Raw genomic sequence first — 15,508 nt, 5'->3', positions numbered from 1 at the left:
GCTTTGATGTGTTTTGTTAGATAACATGCCTATAGGACATAAACAATCTCACCTGTGCACATGTTCCACTCTCACGTTATTATCTGCCTGCTATAATGCAACACAGTAATTATTCGTTCAAATTGCTTCATGTTAGATATCATGCCTATAGGATTACATTGAGTCATAAATACCTGCTCTTTACAATATTCACGTAGATATCATGCCTATAGGAATATAATCAAATTAGCTACTATTGTTGTTATTGCTCGCCTAGAAAGCATGCCTATAGGAATGAAAGGATTAACCAGTTTCTATTTTCTACCTATAGGACTCTATTGCTCGCCTAGAAAGTATGTTGATAAAACGTTGGTAAGTTGAACTATCAAACTGTTTCACTGCCTTATTTCACAAACAAATTAGAAAGTATGCCTATAGGTTTTGTAATGCTCACAATCGGCAAAGTCGTTGTTCTAAGACAGCAACACTGCCTGTTCGTTTTAAAATTCAGAATCACATAGAAGCCATGACCATAGGATCTAATGACTCTAATATGAAATTGTCTACTGCCTCATTGCGAACTTGTTAGCGTGCATTTGTTGTCTACATGTGACTTGAGCCATTTACTGCCCTTATATGTAGTCCTACATGTTTTGAATGTCGCTCCGATTTATTATTTTTGAGCAACCTGAGTAAGTCTAGAACCATCCAAATAGTAGGTCCAAGGTCTCCTGGGCCATACGCATGGGACGGGTAGTGCACGCATAAGGCACGACTTAGAATCAATTAGTGCGCTCTAGGTAACAAACTTAAAGATAGTAATTGGGTAGCAGGAGATGATAGTCTATGCCCGCTTAATAATACGAGTAACACACCATCTTGAGGGAATTACGAAGTATTATTTATGTTGCACGGGGTGATCCTTTAGGCTAAAAAACTTAGGACCCCCCTCCCATATTGTCTCTGAATCAACTGTTTGTATTTATTCCAAGTCTTTTGATAATAAAACTGCCCAAACTTCTTGCTCTTCTCTCTATCTTTGTTTATCTGGATAATTCATATAATTCAAGTTCGGCCGGGACCCACAGTTGTGGACCTCGATGAGTGCCTAACACCTTCTCTTCGAGGTAATTTGATTCCTTACACGATCTTTGGTGATGTAGACTAGTTAAACCAGAGTTATTTGCAAATAGGTGCCCTCACACACCTTAAAAATCATTAGGTGGCAACTCTCTCTTTTAACACCTCCTTAAAAGACTTGTCATATTTCGAAACTCGATTTCGCGTGAAAAAGGGGTGCGACAGCATGGCGACTCTGTTGGGGATATTTTTAGGCTCTTACCATAGCAAATTTGATTTGTATGAATTAGTCTTCTCTGACAAGTCTATTGTTGTTTTTGATGTTACATGAATATCCCGCTCCCGTTTCCCTTTTATTGCTGCATGCACACCCTATCCCCCGTCCTCCCTTTTATTTGAATCGTATGCAAATCTTTGCTCAACTTGGTTATAACATGCGTTTTCCTTTATTTCTAGTCATGTTTGCTTGCTCCAAGTCTTTTTTGAGAATTTCTACATCATGTCTCTCCCCACCCTTACTTCCTCGCTTACTTTATTACAACTTCCACATTGCGTGAACTAACTTCTTCTTGTTTTCCTTTCTTTTTATGTCTTTACGTTTCATTTAATATTGCATTTACTCTTGTCATAATGCAAAATATTTGACAACGTATTGTTTTGTCTTTGTATAACGCATGCTCCACATCATGTTCCACTCATGCCTATGTAGTACCATAGCAGCACTTGATGAGTGTCTGCGCTCTTCCTACATCACCCTTTAAATTTGGAAAGGCTTATTTGCGGTAAACTAGTCGATCAACGATGCAGTCGATGATTCCGTGCCTTTCCCTCTCAAGTTGTCCGCTTGAGGGTACCGGTCTAGACTCTTCTAGAAACCCACACTCTAATATTTATTGTGCATGCATCATGTCCAAACCTAGCATGGGTTAGAACACAGTTCGCGTGATAACCCGTTAAGGAAAGCCTTGTCCAAAGTCCGCCGAGATTTGTGTAATCCCAATGGACACAATCACAATCTGTGCATTATTTGGAGAAAACATGCCAATACGTTGATTATTAATGTGTAGATAGCCAAATCTAGAGGGGAAATGGGTAATTTTATTTGTTTTGCAGAAACGAGGGATGAAGTCCCCAGGTTCGGCATGGTTCAAAATATCCGACCTTTGCTACAGGATTGGTGGAAAAATCTCTCACCAAGTGAAAAAACCATGTGAAAAGAGTCCTCAGGAATTTGCCCTCTTCATTAGACATTCAGCCAAACAATGCATTAATTGAGGCCGCCACCATGTTATGGGATGAGAAGAGAGCCGTCTTCCTTTTTGGTGACATAGAAATGACTCCCCTTTTAGAATAAAAAGGAGGCGTCGCTGGACTCCCATGGGATAGCCCTGGTTTGTTGGTACCGAAAAATTGCACTTCTCAAGGTTTCTTGAAAATGATGGGTTTCAAGAAAAATGATGGGTTAGTTTGTCAGAAGAAATCTTACATACCATTCGAGTTCCTTTATGAGCATTATGGGCACAGCAAGTCATATTGCCTTTACCATGACGAGCTTGCCATCACTTCTCTGGGTTGGACACATCGCCAGATTTTCGTATTCATTGTCTATTTTCTGGGGATGCTGGTATTTCCAATACAAGGAGAAAGGATCAACACTCGCCTAGCTATGGTCGCTAGGACTCTAATGGAAGGGATTGAGGGGCAAAATTATACTATTATCCCTATGATTGTGGCTGAGATGTACCGGGCTTTAGACCGTTGCAAAAATGGGTATATACATCTCAAACACTTTCAGAGAGGAGAATACCGTCAAAAACTTCCGCGATGACCATGGAATGACCACATAGCCTATCACCATCCGAAGAGAATGGCTTTTATCCCAAACAGGTTTGCGCAACCGGGAAACGCTGTGAGTTGGGTACATTTCGTTAGCAATTTGACTGATGACAAGGTATATTGGATGTTCTAGTGGTTCCCTAGCAGTGAATTTATCATCAGGTCGAGAGATGCTCCTCATCTAGTGCTAATCGGATTGAGGGGGATCTACCCTTATGCTCCTATAAGCGTTATGAGGCAAGCTTGGAGAAAATAGGTTATACCCCGAGTTTCCAACATGGTTCAGTATAAAGCAAACTTCCAAGGGAAAGCCATTCCCTTCAAGTTCGAGGCACAGCATATGTGGCATCAAAAGATCATTGTGGAGAAAGATACTATCGAGCCAGATCGGTATCATGCCGTCCATGTGTACTTCTATCCATCATGGTTGGTAGATGATATAGCGGGAGATATCGAGCCAGGGATTAATCTGAAAAAATAGGGTTATAGATGACGTTGCTGGAGCACAAGTCAAATACAGGATGTTGCGCAAAATGGTTTTCGAGTTTGAAGCCAGGCATTTGGAACAATATAAAGTGGACATGGAAGCAATCAACGAGTGGAAAGGGATTGCTACTAAATCAACATAGAGGTTGGAATATTTGGAGCAGGGGTTGATGGAGCTCGAGGGAAAGATGAGGAAAAGGATCTCAGACTATCAGAATGCAGAGGGCAACGAAGGAGGGCATCTAGCAAGGGCATATCTGCTGCTGGACATGCACGACCTGGGGAACCTGATTGATGGAGCTAAGAAGGCCAAGCATGGAGAAGGCCCCTCTAGGACCAAATAGATTGGGAATGATGTTTTTATTTTCTTCCTAGACTCGTTTTGGACTTTGGTTGTAATAAGGAAAATTCTATTAGTGACTCTGTATAATTATTGTCGTTTTAGTAGGGATTTGGTCCATTTATAATATTAATGAATTGACGCAATTATTGACATCAATTTTCTCCAAATCTATATGTCGCATAGCTACCTCGGGCACAATGAGGTCCCCGAATTAGGACGCGAATTTATAATTCCACAATGTGTGTTTAAATACTGCAAACATCATTTTAATACTCCTTACTGACTTGGTTACCTTTTGTTTTTCTTTTCCTTTGTTTATTCCCATTCCCCAAGGTTGGTTCATGCATACTGGCATTATCAGCATATCATACCAGATCTAGAGGTCAACCTCCTCCTCCTCCAAGTGATCCTAAAATCAAGGGAAAAGATAAAATGGATGATATGAGTGGTATCAGGAAAGACAATGCTACGCATGCAGAGAATGTTGAGACTTCGGATGGTCGGAGTACTCCGGCACAGAATGACTTGGTCTTGCATTTAGAACAGAAGATACTGGAGTTACAAGGGGAACTTGAGCAGGCTCGGAACTTGGAAAACCTTTCCCTTACCTTGAATGTTCCCGACATCAACCAACAAAACGCCCAAAACCCAGCACCTCCCCAGAGCGCACAAAACCAACACCGGCAAAATCCTCCCGCGCCTCATCAATATGCCACACCTCCTCAAAATCCTAATCCTCTGCCAGTACCGACCGCTCCACAACATCATCACCATCCAACCCAGTATCCACAAACCACAACCTACCACACTCCTCAAAACGCACCACAACCTAGAGCCGATCCCCAAAACTCAACCAACGACCACCACTACGCCCAAATTCCTGGAGTCCATCAAAGAAACCCTATATATGTGGAAACCTTACCCACACTCCACAACAGACCCTGTACACAACGGAGTCCGCCGAGAAGGACCTGCTCATCAAGAACATGGCAGAGGAACCCAAGAAACTTACTAGTCGAGTCCAAGGTGTTAAAGGCAGTAAAGGCGTCAAAGGTTTGAACTATGAAGATTTGTGTATTCAGCCAGACGTAGAACTGCTAGAGGGTTAGAAACCTCCTAAGTTCGAAATTTTCGACGGGAGAGGTGATCCGAAGGTACATTTGAGGACATATTGTGATAAGCTCGTAGGGGTTGTTAAAGATGAAAGAGTCTGCATGAAGTTATTCATGAGGAGCCTCACTGGAGACGCCCTATCCTGGTACATGTGTCAAAACCCATAAAAATGGGTTAACTGGGTGAGTATGGCATCAGTTTTTGTGGATCCGTTCAGGTTCAACACAAAAAATGCGCCAGACGTCTTCTATATCCAAAATCTTAAAAAGAAGCTGACGTAAACTTTTTGTGAGTCTGCTACTCGGTGGAGATCAGTAGCTGTGAAAGTAAGGCTAGCACTGGAAGAAGAATAGATGAATAAGTTATTTGTCCGAGCTCAGGATCCGCAATATTACGAGAAACTAATGATTATTGAAAACCATAAATTTTCTGACGTCATCAAGTAAGGAGAAAGAATAGAAGAGGGGATTAAGAGCGTAATGGTGAAATTTTTTGAGGCACTCCAGGCTACAGACAAAGCCTTGCAGTTGGGAGGTATTTCTAAATAGAAGGAAGTGGGGGTATTGTTGGTGGCCCAAGGTCCAAAGTCTCATCTCACGTACCAAACACCTCCACCTATATATCAGCCTTCACCTCCCAGATACCAACAACCTTCCGCCACTTACCATACTTATAACACTCAGCCAGCATATCACCACTCACCACCAGCCCGCCAAAATTACCAAAAACCTAGACCAAATTTCGACCGTAGGCCTCCCAAACAATACACCCTAATTGCTGAACCTATAGGTCAACTGTACGACCGACTGAAGGTTGCCAGTTATGTCACTCCTATTCCCGCCGTTTCCATGGAAAAATCCTTTTAGTGGGTCAATCCAAACAAGAGAAGTGCCTACCACTCGGGCATGAAGGGTCATACTATTGATGAATGTAGCACTTTGAAGGATAAGATCTAGACATTGATTGACTCCAAGGTTATACAAGCAAAAGAGGCTGCACCTAATGTCCGCAATAATCCTCTCCCGGATCACACGGTTGAGGGGGTAAATGTGATAGAAATCGACGAAGAATGGGATCCGGAAGGGTCAATTGGGCTCATTCGTGAAGGGATGAACCTAAAATACCTCTAGCCACTCTCACACCTATTGTGGTGTAGATTCAGTCACCAATTGAGGTTGAAGTAGCCACACAAACTCCGTTTGAGGTTGAAGTAACAACTCCCTCAGCCACGCCAACTCCGTTTGAGGTGGAAGTGACCACACCCTTCACCGTGACGGTAGCACCTACACCGTCCTTTAAGTCCAATGCTATACCATGGGACTACGCTAGAGGCAAGAAGGAAAGGAAAGGGGAAAATGGAGGAAACAAGTGCAACACAAGGCATGACAAGAACTGGTAGGGTCTACACGCCGAGCATTTGGGAAGAACAAGTAAAGAAGCCACTTTCAAGCCGCCTATCATTGAAACTGGCCCGGATGATCTTTGGAGAAAGGTGCAAGCAAGAGAATATTCTATGGTTGATAATCTGAACAAAACCCCTGCTCAGATATCCATTTTATCGCTACTATAGAATTCTGAGGTGCATAGGAATACGTTGATAAAAGTGTTGAATGAAGCTTATGTACCCAACAACATTACCAGGGGAGAGATGGCAAACATGGTAGGGCAAGTATTGGAAAGCCATAAGATCACTTTCCACGAAGATGAATTGCCGTCGGAAGGGTTGAGTCACAACATGGCACTGCATATCACAGTGCAGTGCGAAGACAAATTCATTGATAGGGTCTTGATAGATGGGGGTTCAAGCCTCAACATATGTCCGTTGACCACGTTGAAGAGGTTGGGTAAAGGTTTACATAAGATACGAGCAGGGACTATGAATGTGAAAGCATTCGATGGGTCTCAAAGGGCCACAATTGGGGAGACCAACCTCTATTTGTAGTTGGGCCCGACTTGGTTTGATGTTGAATTTCAAGTATTGGACATATCCGCCATATACAATCTGCTGTTGGGACGACCTTGGATACATGCTGCTGGGGCCGTAGCCTCCACTATACACCAGGCCGTAAAGTTGAATGGAATCATCAGGAAGTAATCATCTACGGGGACGAAAGCAATCCCATTTACACCAATCAAACTGTTCCGGTTATTGAGAATAGAAGGAAGTTGGGCGGAGAAACATATCATCGCATCGAGCATGTCAACGCAACTGAGTAAGATAAATGGTGGAGCAGCAAGATGAAAGCATATTGGCATGGATAGGGTATGAACCTGGCAAGGGTCTCGGTAAGAATCCCCTAGGTATCACTAATCCAATACAACTAAAGCGTCACGGTACGACCTTTGGACTTGGATATCAGTACACTTGGCAGGAGTATAACGATTGGTCGCTGCCATGGCGCGGTCCTTATAACCCTGTTGAGCAGCCAATACCGCATTTGCACCAGACATTTCAACAAACTGACATGATATGGGGATCTGAAGAAGATGAAGCTTTAGCTGGCCTAAGTAACCTATTTCTTGACGATGAAGACATGGATTGCAGTGCAATAGTTGAGGAGGAGGAAGACCTTACTATTCAGACCGTGGGAAAAGGAGCTGTTCTCAATAACTGGACAGCTGCACCGTCCCGGGCCCGTCGAGTTCCTGGGTAGCCTGGAAATTAACACAATTTATTTTAAAACCAATTTTAAGCATTAAGACATTCTCAGTATTTTGTTTTGAACATATTTTGTTTTGAAATAATTGCTCGAGTCATCGAGCCGTACGTGTTTTGATGTTTCCAAGATTTATTTAGTGCATTGCTATTTTAATATTTATTATTATCCTTTATATTTTCTCTCGACAGCATTATTAGTACTTATCCTGATGAACCGACAACGGTGACATGTAATGAGACAATGCAACAGAAGGATAGTGATTCAGAGGAAATAGAAGAAGAATATATAATACCTGAGAAAATTGTCAGAGAAGTGGAAAATTTTGAGAACAAGCCTTAGTCCAATTTGGACGAAACCGAGATAGTGAATTTGGGAGATTCCGAAACAGTCAAAGAAACTCACATAAGCATTCACCTGTCACCAGCAGAGAAAGAAGAGTACACCCATTTCTTGTAAGAGTATGAAGATATTTTCGCATGGTCTTATGATGATTTGACTGGTTTGAGCACATTTATAGTGGCTCATAAACTACCTACCAATCCAATGTGTCCGCCTGTAATGCAGAAACTCAGGAAGTTCAAGCCAGATATGAGTCTGAAAATAAAAGAGGAAGTCACCAAGCAGATCAAAGCTAAGGTTCTCAGAGTGGTTGAATATCCTACCTGGTTGGCTAACATCGTGCCAGTTCCGAAGAAGGATGGGAAGGTTAGAGTATGTGTTGACTATTGGGATTTAAACAGAGCAAGTCACAAAGATGATTTCTCGTTGCCCAATATACACATACTGATCGATAACTATGCCAAGCATGAACTCCAATCCTTTGTGGAATGCTTTGCGGGATATCATCAGATCTGGATGGATGAAGAAGATGCCGAGAAGATAGCCTTTATTACACCCTGGGGAGTGTATTGCTATAAAATGATGCCATTTGGTCTGAGGAATGCTGGGGCTACTTATATGAGAGCCATTACAACCATTTTCCACGATATGATACACAAGGAGATAGAAGTGTAAGTGGACGGCGTCATCATCAAATCCAAGAAGGGTACATATCACATAGCAGACTTGAGGAGTCGAAGGTATATTTTGAAATTGAATCCCGCAAAATGTGCCTTTGGAGTCCCTGGTGGAAAATTGTTAAGTTTCATCGTCAGCCGCCGAGGAATTGAGTTAGACCCATCAAAGGTCAAGGCGATCCAAGATTTGCCACCTCCAAAGAACAAGAAAGACGTGATGAGCTTCGTAGGGCATCTTAATTACATTAGCCACTTCATAGCACAATCGACCGTGATCTGTGAGCCGATTTTCAAAATGTTAAAGAAGGATGCCGCAACAAGTTGGACTGAAGAATGCCCGAAAGCTTTTGACAAAATCAAGGAATATTTGTCCACACCACCAGTCCTGGTCCCGCCAGAACCTGGGAGACCTCTGCTACTCTATTTTCTGTACTAGATGGGGCTTTCGGTTGTGTCTTGGGACAACACAATGAGACAGGAAGAAAAGAGCAGGTCATATACTATCTGAGTAAGAAGTTCACGCCCTATGAAACAAGGTATTCTTTGCTGCATCTGCTGTGCCCTGACGTAGATAACTCAGAAATTGAGGCACTACTTCTGCGCCTACACTACATATCTCATATCAAGAATGAATACTCTGAAATATATTTTCTAGAAACCCATGCCTATAGGGAAGCTGGAAAAATGGTAGATACTGTTGAGTGAATTTGACTTCGTCTATGTAACTCAGAAGGCGGTCAAGGGACAGGTGTTAGAAGATCATCTAGCAGAAAACCCTGTATGAGGAGAATACGAACCGTTGAAAATATATTTTCCCGATGAAGAAATATCCTTTGTAGGAGAAGAGATCACCGAAATTTACGACGATTGGAGAATGTTCTTCGATGGGGCTGCGAATTTCCAAGGAGTAGGTATCAGAGTTGTTTTGGTATCAGAGAGGTCAATAGTATCCGGTATCCGTGAAACTTAGATTTTTGTGCACCAACAATATGGCAAAATACGAGGCTTGCATCTTGAGGCTTAATTTGTCCATTGACATCAATATCCAGGAATTGCTGGTAATTGGTGATTCAGACCTTCTGGTACATTAGTTTCTAGGAGAGTGGGCTTCAATGAATACTAAAATACTACCGTATCTGTATCATGTGCAAGAGTTGATGAAGAGGTTCACAAAGTTAGAGTTCAAACATGTTCCGAGAATCTAGAATGAGTTTGCAGACGCATAGGCCACTTTGTCCTCCATGATACAGCACCCAGACAAGAATTTCATCGACCCTATTCCAGTAAGAATCCATAATCGGCTAGCTTATTGTGCTTATGTTGAAGAAAAAACAGATGGGAATCCGTGGTTCCATGATATCAAGGAATACTTGGCAAAAGGAGAATACCCGGAGCATGCAAATCATACTCAAAAATGCACATTCCGAAGATTATCCAACCATTTCTTCCAAAGTGGAGGAATTCTATACAGAAGGACTCTAGATCTAGGATTATTACGGTGAGTTGAAGCCAAGGAGGCTTCCAAACTGCTCAAAGAGATACATGCCAGAACTTGCGGACCACATATGAACGGTTTTGTTTTAGCCAAGAAGATATTGAGAGTAGGATATTTTTGGATGACTATGGAAACAGACTGCATCTGGTATGTCCAAAAGTGCCATCAGTGCCAAATATATGCAGATAAGATACGGGTACCACCAAATGAACTCAATGCAACAAGTGCACCTTGGCCTTTCTCCGCTTGGGGAATGGATGACATCGGTCCAATCGAACCCGCCGTTTTGAATGGGCATAGATTCATTCAAGTGGCCATAGATTACTTCACAAAATGGGTTGAGGCTGCATCTTACAAGGTTGTAACCAAGAAAGTCGTTGCTGATTTTGTCAAGGACTGTATTGTTTGCCGATTCGGGGTGCCAGAATCCATCATTACCGACAGCGCCGCCAACCTCGATAGTGACATAAGGAATTCTATGTGTGAAACCTTCAAGATCAAGCATATGAATTCCACAGCATACAGGCCTCAAATGAATGGAGTCGTGGAGGCCGCAAGCAAGAATATCAAGAAAATATTGAGAAAGATGGTAGACAACCACAAGCAATGGCACGAGAAATTACCATTTGCCTTATTGGGTTATCGTACCACAGTCCTCACATAAACCGGGGCAACTCCCTACTTGCTGGACTACGGTACTGAAGTTGTAATTCTAGCGAAGTCGAAATTCTTTCTTTAAGAATCATACAAGAAGCTGAACTCAATGATGCAGAATGGATAAGAAGTCTATACGAGCAATTAGCTCTCATTGATGGGAAAAGAATGAATGCGGTATGCCATGGTCAACTTTATCAGAACATAATGTCCAGAGCATTCAACAAAAGAGTCAAACTTAGATAGTTCACATCAGGGTAGCTGGTGCTGAAGCAGAAAGGGAATTTTTCACCCAATTGGCAAGGACCCTACATGGTTCACAGAGTACTAACAGGAGAACCGCTCATACTTGCAGAAATGGACGGAGAGATTTGGCCAAAGCCTATCAATTCAGATGCAGTCAAAAAATACTATGTTTAGATTGTTTTCATTTCTTCATCTGATGTAACTGAACTACGCTTAACCTAATTCCCGTTTAAGAGGGGATACATAGGCAGCCTTGTGGGTTCGGTCACAACTCAATAACATCTTCATTTTCAGCATGGTCAGAAACTGGGGCAGAATTTTGAGGAGGACCCTCAAAATTCTAATGCAAAGAAGTCGCAATGTCTCTAAAGTGTCACAATCATTGGTTCATCTAATTTACTTGATGTTGCATATTATTATGTTTAAATAACTACATTCATCAAATGCACACATATTTTTTCGAAAACTTTATTTTTATGAAACAGCTAGACGCTACCCAGGATAACTTGAACAGGATTCCGGTACAGGGCAAAAGCAAAGCCAAGCAAAGCAAAGCAAACAAGAGAAGGCACGAACCAACCTTACCCGCAATACTCACGATTTTTCTTTGGATGCAGGAACAAGGAATACCCGCAAATACACACACACATCAAAAATCATAACGGAAAGTTGCCAAACGCAAACATGTCTTCAGATAAGAAATACTCTGCTATCACTCATTGTCTTTTCTTTGCATGAGGCTAAGCATTGCCTCCCTAATTGCATAAGGCTAAGCATTTCCTTCCATTGCATGAGACTAAGCCCTATCTCCTTTTCTTGCATGAGACTAAGCCCTGTCTCCTATTTTGCATGAGGCAAAGCATTGCCTCCCTAATTGCATAAGGCAAAGCATTGCCTTTCATTGCATGAGACTAAGCCCTGACTCCTTTTCTTGCATGAGGCTAAGCATTGCCTCCCTAATTGCATAAGGCTAAGCATTGCCTTCCATTGCATGAGACTAAGCCATGTCTACTTTTCTTGCATGAGACTAAGCTCTGTCTCCTATTTTGCATGAGACTAAGCATTGCCTCCCTAATTGCATAAGGCTAAGCATTGCCTTTCCTTACATGAGACTAAGCACTGTCTCCTAATTGCATGAGACTAAGCACTGTCTCCTATTTTGCATGAGACTAAGCACTGTCTCCTAATTGCATGAGACTAAGCACTGTCTCCTATTTTGCATGAGACTAAGCACTGTCTCCTATTTTGCATGAGGCTAAGCCCTGCCTCCTCAACTGTATAAGGCTAAGCTTTGCCTTTCCTTCCATAATACCAAATGTTATTCTACTTGAAATCTAGCACTATATTTTGCTTTCCCGGGGCTAAGCTCTGCCCCAATCTTATGCAAGACTAAGCTCTGTCTTGTTTCGCTTCTCATATTACCCAGCATCATGTCTTTTCATCTCATGGGCTGAAACATCGCCACCTTGTCTAAATGCGTCATAGTCCGAAGGCATCATCATCATAGCCTAAAGACACCATGTCATGGACTGAGGATCTCTCAATATTGCACATCATTATTCAAAGGCGTCATAGCTCAGAGGCACCATTCTTATGGCCCGAGAACATCATGTCATGGCCTGTGAATCCCTTATTACGCGATTCATGGCCCAGGACATCATGGTCTAAGAACATCATCCTCATCGTCCAAAGACAACTTTCATGGTCCAAAGAGAATTTGCATCATGTTTAAATTCCCTCAATAATCCCATATATACTTGCATGCATTGCGTTTAAGTTTTGCAAGTAACCCAGGAGGTAACCATTCTTATAACAGGAGCAATCTTCGCTCCGGTTTCCGTTTGATGCTCACATCCTGAAACTACCTCAAACACAGCCAACCACCGTCTGATACCCACTTTCACTTGATAACCATTCAAATACTCATCCATAACTGTTCTGAGATATATCCATTCACAATTCCATATAAACTCATCTGATATAATCCTATTTAGAAGAGCTTGTCCATTCTTATAACAACTCCATCGGCTTAGTTCACCGCTGGATCCAGAACTACACTCGGACTGATTCCCGTAATACCAGGGATATGTAGGCAACTCAGAAAGCAGAGTTCGGCGTCCATTTTTCAAATCACCCATTCGGTCAAAATCGGTTATCATTTCTTTACCTGACAACTCTTTCATCATTCCCGAGTAAAGAGGGGCAGCTGTTGATACCCAATTTTCCTCTCAAATTTTTAAAATGTATATATATACTTTCAAAATAGTATATTTGCATCATCATTTAGTTTATAAACCTATACAAGCATTCTCCATAATTTTCTATGATTTTTAGAAGCCCTAAATTAATTTATTTTTACATTTTTTTAATATAAATATCCAATAATTATTCTTAAAATTATTTTTATGATGATTTAATCATCAAAAATTATCATTTACACCAACATGAATGTTTTTAAATATTTTACTTCATTTTTGATAATTACATTTGCGTGTTTAGGCTAATTGCACATTTTTTGCATTAATAGCCTATATTCGTGTATAATTACATTATTTGTGCCAAAATGACTTTTTATATTTTCTATAATATTAAGTTATTATTTTCAATTATTTTAGTGCACAAATAATATTTTTGTTATATATTAATTACTTTTATGAAATATTTTCTGATAAATATTGGGTATTTAACACCTAGCCCCAATTTCTAAACAATTTCGGACCAAATAAACGGCCCAAAATCCCCAATACTCTAGCCCAATAACCCAACCGAACCAAACAACCCCTAACCCAAAACCCAATCGGTACCCGTTATGCTTGACCCGCCCCACTCGTTTTTAAATCCTAGTCGTTGATCTCTCAAGATCAACGGTCCTTGTTTATTCTCTCCCTTTTAATTACCCTCTCACAAACCCTAACCTATTATCCCCCTAACCCGCCGCCCTCACATTCTCTCAACCTCCCCTCCCTCTTTGAAGAACCCTAAAACCGCCGCCCCCTAAATCTTCTTCTAATCCCACTGAATATGGGATTTGATTGTTATTTCTTTCCATATACGACCCCTTTTTAGTACTGGTTGTTCTCCTATAGTGTTACCGAAGTGCTTGCCTAAACATTGCAAGCAGATCCCTTCCAAAAACGAACCAAAATTTGTTCAAATCCCTGATTTTAAGTATTATTCTGTCTATATTCGTCCTATACTACTGTGAGTCCGATTATTTGTTTATATTTCGTTGATTTTCACTTTCCTTACAAACTAGGGTTTACAGATCTCTTAAATTGATTTTCAGACCGATTTGTATATTTATTTTCCTTGTTTGTTGCTTAAATTACTCTGTTTATTGTTTGATTTTCACTATATATAAACCCTTCCCCCATTCCCTCTTAGACAAACTTCAATCGCTAAATTTCCCACTAAAAGACTAAGGCTTTTACTCTGTGTTCGTTGATTCTCTTGTTCTATTTTGGCTCTTGGCCGGCTGAAAGCCAAGGCCACCAGATTTCCTACTTTCCGACCTTCTTTGGGTGTGAGCACTGCCCTGGGTTCTTTGAAACCCTTGGGACCTTGACGCATATGGGATTCTGGGTCATATTGTTGTTCTTATCTTGTTTGTTGAGCAATAACTGGTTAGTTCTCAACCTTCGCAATGTTTATTCCATTATGTTTTAATAAGCATATCTGTGCTTTTCTAAAATTCTATGACTTGATATAATTCCTTGACTCTCTTCACGTGTGATTCTGCCTCTAGCATGAACTTCCCTAGCATTGTCTCATGCCTAAACTATTAGTCGTAAAAAGAATGTCTTTGTATCTAACTTAGGCAATTTGGACAGTTTGAAGTAGGTTTAGCTTAATGTAATGACAATTTGAGTGTTCACATTGGTTGTATGGCCTAATCCTGTTTCCTGTCTGATTATTAACTACTATAGTAATTAATTTATGTCATTTTACGCCCTAATCAGTTAAAACCTTCACTCTAGTTGTAATTTGCTCCTATAACTATGTTTGTCACCTAGTATGTTCTTACCCTGCCAATTCTGTACCCCCTAACAGCTAATTATCTTAGATTGGTCTTTCCTGACTTGTCTTCCCCTATAAAATGTGATTGTGCCTTGCTGGTATAGGTTGTACTGTTTTATCCCTGTGTTTAGCATAATTTGATCCTTTAGATTTTGAACTTGTTGCATTAGTAATAACTGTTTCTCTTACTAGCCTAATGCTCCTTAACTTTGTAAAGCTTCAGCCTCCTTGCTTCTTATTAATATGTAACCCTGGCCCAATATGTTAAGTGAAAACTTGCATCATTAACTTGTTTCTTGAATTCATGCACCGTCTGTGTTGACATATTTATTATGTGATCACTTTGGAATCTTTGCAAATGCACTTTTCCAAACCTTATTACCTTACTACTATTTTCATTGGTTACTTCTCTATTCTAAGTCTCTAATTCTTGGCTGGCTTAAAGCCAAGGCCCCTCTAAAGCTTCCCTAATAACCTCCTTAGTGTGAGCACTGCTCGGGGTCCACTCTGAGACCTTTGTGAACTCTGACACACTAGGGCCTAAGGTTCTTTGGCTACCTTTCCTGATTACTTAATTCTGTCC

Source organism: Nicotiana attenuata, unplaced genomic scaffold (genome assembly GCF_001879085.1).
Source record: "Nicotiana attenuata strain UT unplaced genomic scaffold, NIATTr2, whole genome shotgun sequence".
Lineage (NCBI taxonomy): Eukaryota > Viridiplantae > Streptophyta > Magnoliopsida > Solanales > Solanaceae > Nicotiana > Nicotiana attenuata.
The sequence above is the reverse complement of the archived record's forward strand: the minus strand, read 5'-3'. Positions refer to the sequence as shown.